We start from the raw sequence: 13,486 nt of genomic DNA, 5'->3' as shown, positions 1-13,486 counted from the left end.
CACTGAATTTCTCCAGTGGGTTCTGACTTACTAGCTATCTGGTCATTAAGAATATCACTTAAACCCTTATTTGTCACTTAGGAAAAAATGTGAGGGTCACCAGAAATTTGGGGCTTTACTGGGTGACCTCCTTCGGTAGATTTACAAGTGCACATCTCAAGACTATCAAGGTATCTCATGCTGGAGAATGAAAGGGAAAGGAAGATATGGCTCCATGTTAGTACTATTTAAATAATGGTCTACTGAAAATCTCCCGGTTTGGAGACCATTTCTTCCCTCAGTGGAAACCACAGATGAAATGTGACAAGGAAGACAGACTTGTTTTTTGGAAAATTATAGTGAAGCTGAATGGGATGTTTTCTATAGGAGCTAAGTGAAAATCAGAATTGCTAAAACTTACACAAAATCTTTTACCTCTAACAGAAAAAAACCTGTGTTTGAAGTATAATTTGAAAAATTCCTGGGATGTGTGTTAAGAGAAGACAATCAAAAGAATTTGTATGTATGTAAGGTGGATGTGTACTTCATGGTTTAAGAATATTCTGAGTTTAGGTAGAAAGTCTCTCAGGAGTCTTTAAATTTCCCATTCTTTGCCTCTCATCCTCAGTTTTCAGTCTCTAAAAGGTTGCTGCAGCATCATTTGTCTGTCTCTCTCTACTGCTTTAAGACAATGGTCTTAAAACTGTGCCTTGAAGAGCTGTAGGAATTCTGTACAGGTCCCTCAATGATGAGCACTTGCAGTAAACGAGAGAGATATGGTGATCATCATACCATTTTACCAGAGCAAGTTTGCTTCTATCAGTTTTATTTGTTTATGCTTCTAGGCATGATTTTTTTTTAGCAAAAAATATAGTTTGAGTACAAATATGTTGGCAAATCCCTAGATCCCTGGTTGTAACATTAGAAAAACTGTATCAACATGCTTTGCTGTAAAAAAAAAAAAATGATATCCATCTATAATACATCTTGCTAGAATCCATAGAATAAGATGAAAATCCACATTTTAAAGTGTGAAGAAAAAATTATTTCAAAAGTAAGTTGATAAAAGTAAATATTAGGTCCAAAGCTTAATGTAGAATTCATACTTCTTATTGCTTCTCAGTTTTCATTCAGTTAGTGGAAGACTAGAAAAATAACACACTAGATTCTACATGACACATCACCCCTCAAATTACAATCAAGGTCCATACTGAAATAGTTGTTCTATTGGTAGTAGTATAACAATAATAATTAATAGTGTTTTAGGTATATTTAAAACTGTGCAAGCCTTCTTAATCTTATATATGAATGTGAGTACCCCATCAGGGAAAATTGTCTGTATCAGGGATGTTCACCATGATTGTGACTTTTGCATCCTGTAAAAGGAGCTCTAAAATTTGGGTAGATCATGAGAAAACAGTGTGTTCTATTGATTTCTGAATATTTTCATTATGCCAAAGGAGAAGCACTGTTTATAGAATAAAAGGATAATAATCCCATTGTACTTCAGGCTAGTTAAAACGCTACTGAAATACTGTGTTTTGTTCTTAATAACATACTTTAAGAAGAGCATTGACAAACTGGCACATGATCAGAGATTCCCAGGGTCAAGAAAGGTCTGAGTAGAGTGGAATACTATGTCACCTGATGGGCATTCGAAGGGCTTCTGTGAAAAGTATGGTCAAGAGAAGTCTTGGAAGGTAGAGGTAGAAATTTTAACTCTTTTCAGTCAATTTAGAAGTCAATAAGATAATTGAACTTGTTAGCCAGAGGGCAGAGCTAAGACTAACAACTGGAAGTTTTATGAGGCAAATTATATGATAGGAACAAAAATTATGTACATGTACATATACGGTAAAAAATAGAATGTGATGCTTTCCGAAGCCCTACATTTCTTAAAGATTTTAGATAAAAAATTAAATAGGAATAATGAAGATCGATGAAAGGAAAAATAATATAACTTGACATTATAGAATCAATCTGGTTTAGCGCTCTATAATTGATTCCATTATAGAATCAATATGGGTTAGCTAGAGAAAATAGATATTATAAGAAACATAAGCACATCCAGAAATTGCCTCTCCTTCTTCTGTGTCATTGGTATGTTATATTCCCAAACATGACTCTTAGAACTATAAATAAGCATTATATTCCTTTGTTCTGTTTTGGTTGAAAATGGTTTAGATGTCTCGTGAAAGATATATGTGAATTCTGAAGGAGAAAAATGTGTATCCATTTGTCTTGTTGCTATTCTGTAGTTTGAAATAGTTTGCATTAATAAAACAAGAGGATTAGAAAAAACTAAATTATATCACTAACTTCCTGTTAAGAATTTAGCGTTTTTTTAAAATACCCACTTTCAACTATATAATTAGTATTTCCCTTACTTAAAAAAAAAGTTAAAGCAAAATGACTGCTAGAATTTTTTTAAAAGTTACCTTCCATGTGCCATGTTAATCATGCTTTACCTTTAAACACCTACAAATGTTTCAGTTATATTCATACATACATTTCTCAAAAGAGTTCATGATAGAATTCCTTTTTCTTCTCACTTTTGAATAGAAGGTTAATAATTTCTAAGATCCACTATCAGAACTGTTATTTCTAGCAATATACATTAGATAACCATCTAGGTGTTTTCATTTTTAAAGTGTATCTGAGTTCATATAGGAAAGAAACAAATGTTTTGTGAAATCAGGCGAGATGCATGTGGAATAAAGGAAGAAAGAAAGGGAAAATATGAGTCAGAGTGAACATGAGAATGAAGGGGTATGTGCTGAATCTGTGCAAGAGAAAGTCATTAGAAGCAGAAAGAGGAGAAACTGTGACTACTATTTTTGGTGTCCCACCACTTCAAAAGGGAGATAAGAAGTGAATATTGACTTTATCTCCATATTTCTCGAATCAAAATGAAAATAGCTCTAAATTATCCCCAGTGTTTTACTCTTTTCAAAACCACTGTAGCACCTTAAGGAGCTTTCTTTTGTGGTGCAGGCATAAAAGTAGCCAGTCAGTAGTCAGCTGGTTGAACTCAGGCCAGAGGAGTGTTTTGTTTGGCCAGCATTCTAGTTGTTTTTAATTGAAACGAAATGCCTTTTGGTGAGCTCTGGACTCTGTAGTTTTCCTTAGTCCTCATTGTTTCCACTATTGCCCAGCCTACTTTCTCATTTGTCCACCTTGCCTGATCTCTGGAGTCATGTAAGTTTCAGAGCCTTGATACAGAGAACAAATCACAGGAACAAAAAATCAGTTAGATCTGGACTATGGAAGGAGTAGTTGGAACCCATCTTAATCACAGAGAGTGCTTGACCTAGACATGGCAGCCCAAGAATAAAAATTATATTGAGAAATTGACAGCAGAGGAACAACTACTTCTTTGGAAAAAGGAGAACAAACAATCTCCATAGACTACATCCTGATGAGAGCTCAGGCAGTGTGGCATTAATTGTCATAACTGATGGCCCTGGAAGAGCTTCTTCCAGGGAGACTTGACTCACCTCTACTCTACTCCCCTTAGTGGTCTGGGAGGAAAGGAGTAGAAGAGCAATTGCTTCAGTGGACCGTGTGAGGTGAGAAGGCAAGCCATGGATGTTTTTACCTGGTGCTGCTGTGGCCTGAAGTATCATATGTATTAAAAATGAAATATATAGTATTTGTATTAAAGTTTCCTTATGTAATGCTGGCAACTATGTTATATACTATGTTAAACATCTCATAAATAGCTATAACTTACAATACTCTAAACATGTTATTTGCTATGAATTTTTCATTTTATGTCTTGTTTCTTTGGCATAATTTATTAAGGTGAAATATAACAGTTCTTATAGTTTAATTTGATTTTCAGGATATGCCATTCCTTATCTACACAAATATTTCCAATTAAATGATAATTTTGAAATAAGAATCCCAAACACATTTTTTTTCTAAGAAGTAGAAATGTATTAATAATGTTTTCTCTACTTCTTACAAATTAGTAGATGCAACCACATCATCAAAATGGATTAATATTTGTTGTGGGATAATAGAAATTATAACTAAAAAGTCAAAGTTAATTTAAGCATTTGTGAAGTATCAAATTAGCATACCTAAGACTGCAAGGGAACTTAAATATCTGTCACGTTTTGAATCTTTGCATGGTGCACAGGATATATTTTTATCCTTTGTTGTTTACTCATGTCTCCAATTTCATTGTTTCACCCTACCCTCTGACCTTCACCCTCATTCCTACATTATGGAATAATGTATAGTCCATAAATGTTCCAGCTGTCTCTTTGAGCCCTTGCAAATGTGAATTCCCTCTTGGTTCTTTACCCCTATTTCTATTCCCTTATAAATCAAAGTCTACTCATCCTTGGGTGACCTTTTTCTTAAAGGGCCAGATAGTAATTATTTTAGGTCCATAGAGTTTCTGTTCCAACTGTTCTGCCTTTTTGGCAGTGAACTAGCTACACACAACACAAATGAATGGGCATGGCTATGTTCCAATAAAACTTTGTTTATACAAATAGGTACTAATGGGTCAGAGGTTGCTGATCCTAGCATTAGAATTTGATTCAAGTATAATTCTTGTATGTGTTCATTGAGCACCATGTCTGAATAGGCATCATACTCTATTGTAATCCTTGAATTAATTTTCAGAATTTCAGACCGCATTGTTAGGTGTGAGACACTAGAGGTAGGAAAATGGCTTAATCATTCCTCCGTCATAGTACCATAATTGTCTGTTTGATATAAGTAAACTGAGGTGCCTTTGGCTATTTTTGAGGTATGCAGAATAAGCTTGGAGTTATCAAACCTATTATTAAAAGCCTCCAAAAATAGAGGAAAATAATAAAACCAGTTTTCAACACTGCCTAGAAGATCACTATGTTTCAAATGCATAATGTCAGACTGATCTGTTTCCATTTTGTGAAAAAGGTAAAAAAACCCACCATCTCTTCAACGTGGAAAAAATCTTGTTGAAAGTTTGTTGTTATGGACTGAATGCTTTTCTAGACAGGTTTTTGTGGAGGAAGGGAGTGTAGCATATGGGGTAAGGCTAGTATTGAGTAGTGTTATCTAAATGTTATTTTTAAATGAGTTATGATTTTTTAGAGGCTTTGATAATTCAGTAGAGACACACATATTAAATATATTAATAACACCAGGTGGAGAAGCCTCAATTAAGTCCTAGAGGAAAAAGGAAAGGAATTTAATTTACGTTGGCAGAAGTCTATAAAGAAGTTGTTTCCACAGAAAAAGCACAGGAGAATATAACTATTTGCCTAAGAAAAAGTAGACAGATACAAAATGAAAAATAATTCCTATGACCTGGTATAGCAGGAACAGTTTCTATGGAAATAGAACAAAAGGTGATTCCATCACAATCATAGAGCCTTACTTGCCAAGATAATTCGAGAGGGTGCAGAAGCCCATTTGACCTGCCATATTAAATGGCCTTAAATATTCTTGTCCTCACAGTATTGAAACCCTCTAATAAATGTCTATGGAACTTAAAGTAAAACCTTGTGCCACAGCATGCCCTACCAAGCCCTGAAAGATCTGGCCCTGCCAGCCTCTCTGATAAACACCTTCACCTTCTCTGCTTAAAGAGCTACTGTCTCACCAGCCATTTGGCTGTTTATAAAACAAGATCTTTTCACCTTAAGGCTTTTTCCCTTGATGCTTCCTCTACTTGAGAAGCTCTTTATCTAGATTTTTGCTGCTTCTCTTCATTCAGGTCTGTGCTTGAATGTTACCTTCTTAGAAGACCTTTCCTAGCCACATGTTAACAACCCTCACTTCTGCTCCATCCCACCCCCTGTGTATTACCCTCTTTTCTTTATTACATGGATCAGTCTCTAACATTACATTAAGTTGTTTATGTAGTTGTTTACTGCTTGAATTTTCCAATAGAATCCAAGCCCCATAAACACCAGGAACTTTTCTCTCTTGTTCTCTTTTCCTGTCATTGGGAATGTGATTGGCATTATATGGAACAAAATAAATATTTGTTGAAGGCATCGCTATTTATAATTTAACCATTTGGAGAAAAAGAAGGCTCAGGAAGAGCTTCCCCCTTCCCTACAATGAAACTATCTGTATAGGTTTTAATGTAGTGATAGGAGTTTCTGAGAGACATTAGGGAAACATAATGAACACTGAGTTTATTTAAGATGGCTTATTAGATTAAAAGTTATGGACTAGGTACCCCGTGTTTATTCCCTCCTTAGCTTTATTTATGTGTTTATTTTCTCAGTAGCCACCCATCCCCTCTCTCAGAGGAAAGTCCTAATTAACCTCTTTTATTTTGAGGCCCATTTAAAATACCCAGGGTTAGAATAAAAATGGACATTCTCTCAATTTTAGAAAAATCTGTGCAATTATTTCAGAATAGAGCATTAAGTGTTGAAGTCATTTGTGACATTTCAGTTTAATATGAAAGATTTTTATTTAACATGGTAAAGTATCTTTTTCAATATACCATGTTGTAGATATTAAACAGTAAAAGCACAAGAACATTATGAATGTTCTGATGGAATAACTCATGATGATTTATTTTTAATTCATTTTTATATAGGTTTTAAGGCACATATTTAAGAAATATAGACTATTTACTTAGTATATTGGAAAAGGCTTCTTTTCAGTATTAGAATACCAAGAATTCTAGTTCTTGATGGACTGCACTATTTGTTGGAAAACAACGTATAGAAAAAAGTTTCTCTCTACTATCCTACTACTGTGAATATTGACATTCTTGGTATGCCAGAACTTGTTAAAACTAATTTAGTCCAGACTGTATTCTGTTTGAGGTCAACATTATATCTGCCACTTGTGGAATCTACATAGAACTTAGTAGATCTATTCCCTAATTTATTTATGTAAGGATATATATTTCAAGGTATTGATTGCTTAAAAATCTAATAAATGTTACTTAAATAGAATATATATTCTTGATTAAAGTAGGTATCATTGTTGCAATCTATACTACTAGTAAAAGTGAATATAAGTGACATAGTTCATTTTAGTATGGTAATAATTTACACTTCAATTCTCAGTAAGCTTGTATGTAATAACCACCAAGGACATTTAAAATAATGAGAGATTCAGTGAAATCATATTCTAAAAATTATTACTGAAGAGCCTGAAAATGCTTCTTATCCCTAGTCAGTGATGCATAAAGGAAATGTCTGCCTGCCTTTTATTATTTCAACATGGAATCTTTTAGCTAATGTGTCTCTTATTCTTTTAGGCCTTGCAACCTTCATGCATTCATTTTTTCAAGTTTTAGGTGAGTATAAACCACCTCTTCTGTGATACATGGCTTTAGTACCCTTTCAGTTTAGTGGGTTTTTTTTTTTCTTTTTCTTATTTCCTTTTCTCTCTTTTTCTTCTTTTTCTTTTTAATGGCAAAGGACCTTCAAAGCAGCAAGCATTCCTTGATTATTTCTACCTATCCATGCAGAATTTCTCTGGTCGCACACTGAGAAAACCCCATAATTACAAGGATATTTATGATAGCATCACTGCTATTTCAGGGAACTACATTATAGTTCACACTAAAAATAAAAGGGCAACACATTTTGCATGCTGGTAGCTAGTTTCCCTTGATAGATGCACTTGCTTTTTCTATAGACTTAAATTTATCCTTCACCATCTGCTCTTCAAGTACTCCAGAAAATACAATATTGCATTTTGAATTCCCTTGAAAGTAAGTTATTCTTCCTCTCTACAGATTTCTTTGTAGGATGCATAGTTTTACCTGCATACAAATGCCCTATATTTGGGGCGCTCTTGTAATTTTGTACTTCAATTTAGAGAAAACATGGGAGAGCATCCAGACAGTCACTCCCATAATGCTTTGGGCATGACTGAGATGGACAAAGGTAATTGTGTTTTAATGATGGCTTTAAGAAAATGTTATTGCTGAAGTAGCTATATGTTTGGTTTTGTTTTATTCATTTATTCATTCTTTTAGCAAAAACTTATTGAAGTATTTTTTTCTTGAAACAGTTTTGGAAAGAATTGTACTAACCCTGTTTACATAAAATAAGTCATAATGTCTGTTGCATCATTTGCAGGACACTGAAAGGACACTTATACTCCCTGTACCTAATACAGTCTCCCAGTCCATGTGGTACAAACTAAAATTTTGTTCTTGGATATTTGGTCCTCCCATTTCTTTTGGAAGTATCTTTTTAAAAACCCTCCAAACCTGCAGGTAGCCATCTTAATTCTTTTTGTGTGATTAATTTCCTAAACAAATGGGTTTCAGGGCAATTATAAGGTTCTCGTCCTTGGAGAGTGATAGGCAGGTGAATTAGGATCTGAATACTGGGAGGACAATCCTTTATATATAGTTTAAGTAAGTAGATATTTGTTGAATGAAGATGGAAGGGTAAATAGAAGAAGACTAGGATGAATCTGCCCCATTTTAAGATAATGCCCTGAGCCAGTCTTTTTTCTAGGCATTCTGACTTTGCCTTTGACTTTCAAATTCAAACAAAGTCCTACTTCATTTGAGTTACAAGACTGTATCTTTTGGGCACCTGGGTGGCTCAGTTGGTTAAGCGACTGCCTTCGGCTCAGGTCATGATCCTGGAGTCCCGGGATCGAGTCCCGCATCGGGCTCCCTGCTCGGCAGGGAGTCTGCTTCTCCCTCTCCCACTCCCCGTTTGTGTTCCCTCTCTCGCTGTGTCTTTCTCTGTCAAATAAATAAATAAAATCTTTAAAAAAAAAAAAAGACTGTATCTTTTAACAGGGAAAGAGGATGCTTCCCTTGGCATTTGATAATGGTAACTTTCCAGGGTTTTCAGACCATTATCATATAGATCTTGATGTGAGAACAACCAAAGAATTCTTGTGTATCATTAGTTATTCCTAAAACACTCACATTCAAAAACTTCTCCAGAGGTTACTGCAGAATTTGTAGACCTTTAGAAATGGTGCACTTGGTGTGTCATGAACTGGCGGATGGCTGAGAAAGTGAAGGAGTTTGCATGTGAGCTGCTGATTTGGAGATCTGATGAACCTGATAAAATTCCCCTGATTGTTCATTTGTGAAATAGTAAGGTCAAACTTGATGTCTCCGGAGTCACCTTATGTGCTTTAACTTTGATTGCAGCTCCCTTCTCTGTAGGCATAGAAAAAGCAAGTGTTCAGTGCCAGAGGAGAGAGGGAGGATGCAAAAGCTCCTTTTGCATGTGACTTTCGGTCTAAGGTCATCTAAGAAAGATTCCAACATGTGGCCCTACAAGTACACCACAGAGAGACTCTTCCTTTTTGCCAAGGGCATTAGTTTAGTTGTGAACAATTACCATTTTTGGCACTACTATTTTCTTTTTGTTTGTTTTTGTATAGCAAATTAGAAAACAAATCACTATTTTAATTTCACATTATTATTTTTTAGAAGGTTCTACTGAGAAACATGTAATTTTAAAGCTGAATGAGACCTCAAAAGCAATCTCATCTTTTCCTGATGCATAAATCCCTTTACATCACCCACTAAAATGATTTATCAGCTCAAGCACTTTAAATGTCTTAGAACTTACTATCTCATCAAACATCCCATTCCACTTTAGCAGCTTTGTGTGTAAGAAAGTTTTTATGTTGAGTTTAAATCTGTATTCCTCACCCCTCTGTAACCTGAACCCATTAGTCCTAACTTTGCTGTCTAGAAGTACACAGAAAAAAAATAAGCTCTCATTTACTTAATAACCTTTCACGTATTTTAAACCATCTATACTCACAAGGGCCTTTTAAAATAACAAATCACTCCAAGTTTCTGCACCCATTTTTTTTTTTTAGAAATTCACAGGTTTTTAAGAAATGGAAGGAATTTTAGAAGCCATCTCGTCTATTTTTTTTGGCAGTGGCGTTTCTACAAAGTACTAATTCTGGAGGTGATAATAGTAAAAAAACCTGCACAGCAATAGTAAAAAACCTGATCTTTAGTTCAGTCTACTTATGACTGTGATTCTTGAACTGAGGACTCATTTTCCTGGAGTTATATGAAGGGAGCCCCAGGATAAATTTGATGGTTCTTTTCTCTTTTTGTTTTATATTATTTTATTAAAGAAGCCTCATTATTTTTATATTAGAATGAAATATTGACATAATAAGAATTTGAATAAAAAGTTGGCATGAAATATGAGACTCCAAATGCTTTCAAATTTTCAAAGGGCAGCTGCTATGGACTGCATTGTGTCCCCCCAAATTTATATGTTGAAGCTTCCACACTCAATGTGACAGTATTTGGAGATGGGACTTTGGGAGATAAGTTGGTTGAGATGATGCCATTAGGATGGCCCTCATGGTATGAGTATTGCCCTTATTAGAAGAGATACCAAAAAATTCTTTCTCCCCTTCTCTTTCCCTTTCCCCATCCCTCCTCTCCCAGTTCTCCCTACCTACCTATGTACCTCCCTCTACATTTCTCTCTCTCTCCTTCTCTCTCTCTCTCTCTGTCTCTTGAGAACAACTAGAAACTGACCATGCTGGCACCCTCATCTCAGACATCAAGCTTCCAAACTGAGAATATGATTTCTGTTGTTTAAGCCACCCACTCTATGATACTTTTTTTATGGAAGCCTGAGCAGACTAAGGTGACAGCTTGGTGTTGGCCAGGTGCTGTCAGACAAGGGTGATTTGGCAACATCTGAAGACATTTTGATTATCATGATTTGAAGAATGCTACTAGCATCTATTGGGGAGGGGCCAGAGATGCCACTAAGCATTCTGTAATGCCCAGGAGAGGTACCCACAACAAAGAATTATCTGGCCCAAAATGTCTATTGTACTGGGATTGAAAAACTGGACTGGGCTACCAATAGGGGTACCTCAATGAAATGTTTGTTATTCATCATCATTTACTATTCATCTGCTAAATGCGCAATATGAGATACTGTTATAGAGGAATGGTCTGTCTAAAATAAAGGAAGCTAGATGTCTTTTCTCTTTTCACCTAGTCTGTAGCAATTTGTGATGATCTCTAATCAAAATTTTTATTCTGATCTCAATAGAATCTTCTCTGTAATCCTGTGAAGAAGGTCAGTCATCTCCTATATCAACCTCAAATAACACAGCCCCTAACATTGAGGCTGTGTTTCAGATAGTGCTGGTATTAGTCAGGGTTATTCAGAGAAACAGAATATATACTAAATATATATTTTAGGGAATTTATATATTTATTTTAGGGAATTAGCTCACACAATTATGGAGTCTGGCAAGTCTAAAATTTATACGGTGGGGCAGGCTGGAGACCCAGGAAAGAGCTTATGCTGCAGCTCAAGTCCAAAGACCATCAAGCTGTAGAATTCCTTCTTGCTGATGGGGAGGTTGGGCTTTTGTTTTACTCATGCCTTCAATGTAAAATCCACATTATGGAGGGCAATCTGATTTATGAGGTATCTACCAATTTTGATGTAAACCTTATTCAAATACCATCACAGAAATATTCAGAATAATGTTTGAACAAATATTTGGGCAATGTGGCCCAGCCAAGTTGTCACAAAAATTTAATCATCACAGTGCTTCTCTTTTAAATGCATTGTATCGCATCTTATGCTCACATAGACATTCGTAGAAGAGGCCAGTTACATGAAGTATGTTGGAAGCCTCTACAAAGATTCTACTTTGCCAAGTTTTCTTCAACTTGGAAGGCAATTATAGTAGTTTTGCTTTAGTTCAGTTGGTGCCTGAATCCATGTTTCACTTTGCTTTATGACTGATCTGCCTTCATTCTCATGTTAGGGAAGATAATAAGGCCAGCCTCTGCTGGTGAGTCCCATCTAGGCCAAAAGGTCCACCTCAGCCTGCAGGTAACCCCAAATATTCTTTTCAGTCTTGCCCCGACATCCAGTGAACTTCCTCTACTGAGCAGTGATTTGGGTGGGAGATGTTTATGGTTGGTGGCAGTAAAGATCATCTTTTGCTTGCACCCTCCTAGGTAATTTTTATTTCATTTTTCTTCATTTTATCCCCTCACAGAGGTTTTATTTGTATCGACTAAGATGGTGTTACTATTTCCTTCAGCTTGGCTAAACTTTAAATAGGTATTTTCCTGACTGTTGGCCCCTGACCTCCCTTTTCATAGAGGATTTACTTCAGAAAATTGCAATTATAAGTTTTTCTCTGCCATTTTCAAATGATGTAAATATTCTCCCAACCTCTGGACAGTTTCACAACCCAGAAAATGTCTTTATCAAAAGCTTGAGAGTTATCCCTTTGAAACGTAATCATCAGGGAAGATACTGCCCCTATTTCTCAGTCTTTATGAGTGAGGTACCAATTATCAAACTTAGATAACTTAATCACAGAGAAAAACATTTGCAAACTTAATGGTAACTCAATGTGCTGAACATATCCTATTGATCAGCCCTTCCACTAAGGTCCTCCAAGTACTTTTCCACTAGCTCATACACCACTTAAAAACCCTTCTGCCTTTTGTTTCAGTGAAGTTGAGTTTAGACTCTTTTCCCTATTGCAATAACCTGAAAAGAAAGTCTTCTTTGCCTATTTAACATTATCAGATGGCACCCTTTTTATTTTGACAGTATTTTTTTAACTTTATTTATTTAAGTAATCTCTACACCCAACGTAGGGCTCGAACTCATGACCCTGAGATTAAGAGCCACATGCTTTACTGACTGAGCCAGCCAGGTACCCCAACAGTATTTTTAAAGTAACCCTCAGCTTCCTGTACTCTAAGCATAAGTAATGATGGTAATTTCAGGCACCACAATGGGTCAGAAATCACAGAATAAGCAGCTTTCTGTGGTAGGCCAATTATACTAAGCTCCTCTAATTTTTCAAGGAGAAACTGGCCAGTTACTGTCTTTGAGGCATGATATGCAGGGAAAAGCAATATCTTCCCAATACTTTCAGTTGTTAGTTTTTAAACTATCTTTCCTCTGAATACCTCAAGTCACTATCCAGAAAATGCTAACTTTAAAATTAATTTCAGGACTTTTCAAATATAAAATACAGGTAATAGTCAGGATAGACAAAACAAAGCCAACAAGGAGCAAAAGCTGTATAAAAATGTTTAGAAAGAATGTGAGAAGCCATTTAAGCTATATTCTTCAAATTTGGAAGGACAGCCATAGACTAAGGAAATTTAACTTTTTGGCTTATAACCTCTTACATTATTAGTCAATACATTTTCATTTGGACCTATTACCCACCACACTCTTTTCCTTAAAACCTTTGGTTTTAATAGTGTAAAATAATGATCAAGAAACAATGTATTTACCAACCTGATCCTGCTTGGCCATATTTTATCTTCCTTTTCTTCCCAGGTTCCCCTTGGTTTTTTTTTTTTTTTTTTTTTTAAAGATTTTATTTATTTATTTGAGAGAGAGAATGAGATAGAGAGAGCATGAGAGGGGGCAGGGTCAGAGGGAGAAGCAGACTCCCTGCTGAGCAGGGAGCCCGATGCGGGACTCGATCCTGGGACTCCAGGATCATGACCTGAGCCGAAGGCAGTCGCTTAACCAACTGAGCCACCCAGGCGCCCTCCCCTTGGTTT

Source organism: Neomonachus schauinslandi, chromosome 10 (genome assembly GCF_002201575.2).
Source record: "Neomonachus schauinslandi chromosome 10, ASM220157v2, whole genome shotgun sequence".
In the NCBI taxonomy this organism is placed as follows: Eukaryota; Metazoa; Chordata; class Mammalia; order Carnivora; family Phocidae; genus Neomonachus; species Neomonachus schauinslandi.
This window is presented reverse-complemented; position numbering follows the sequence as displayed.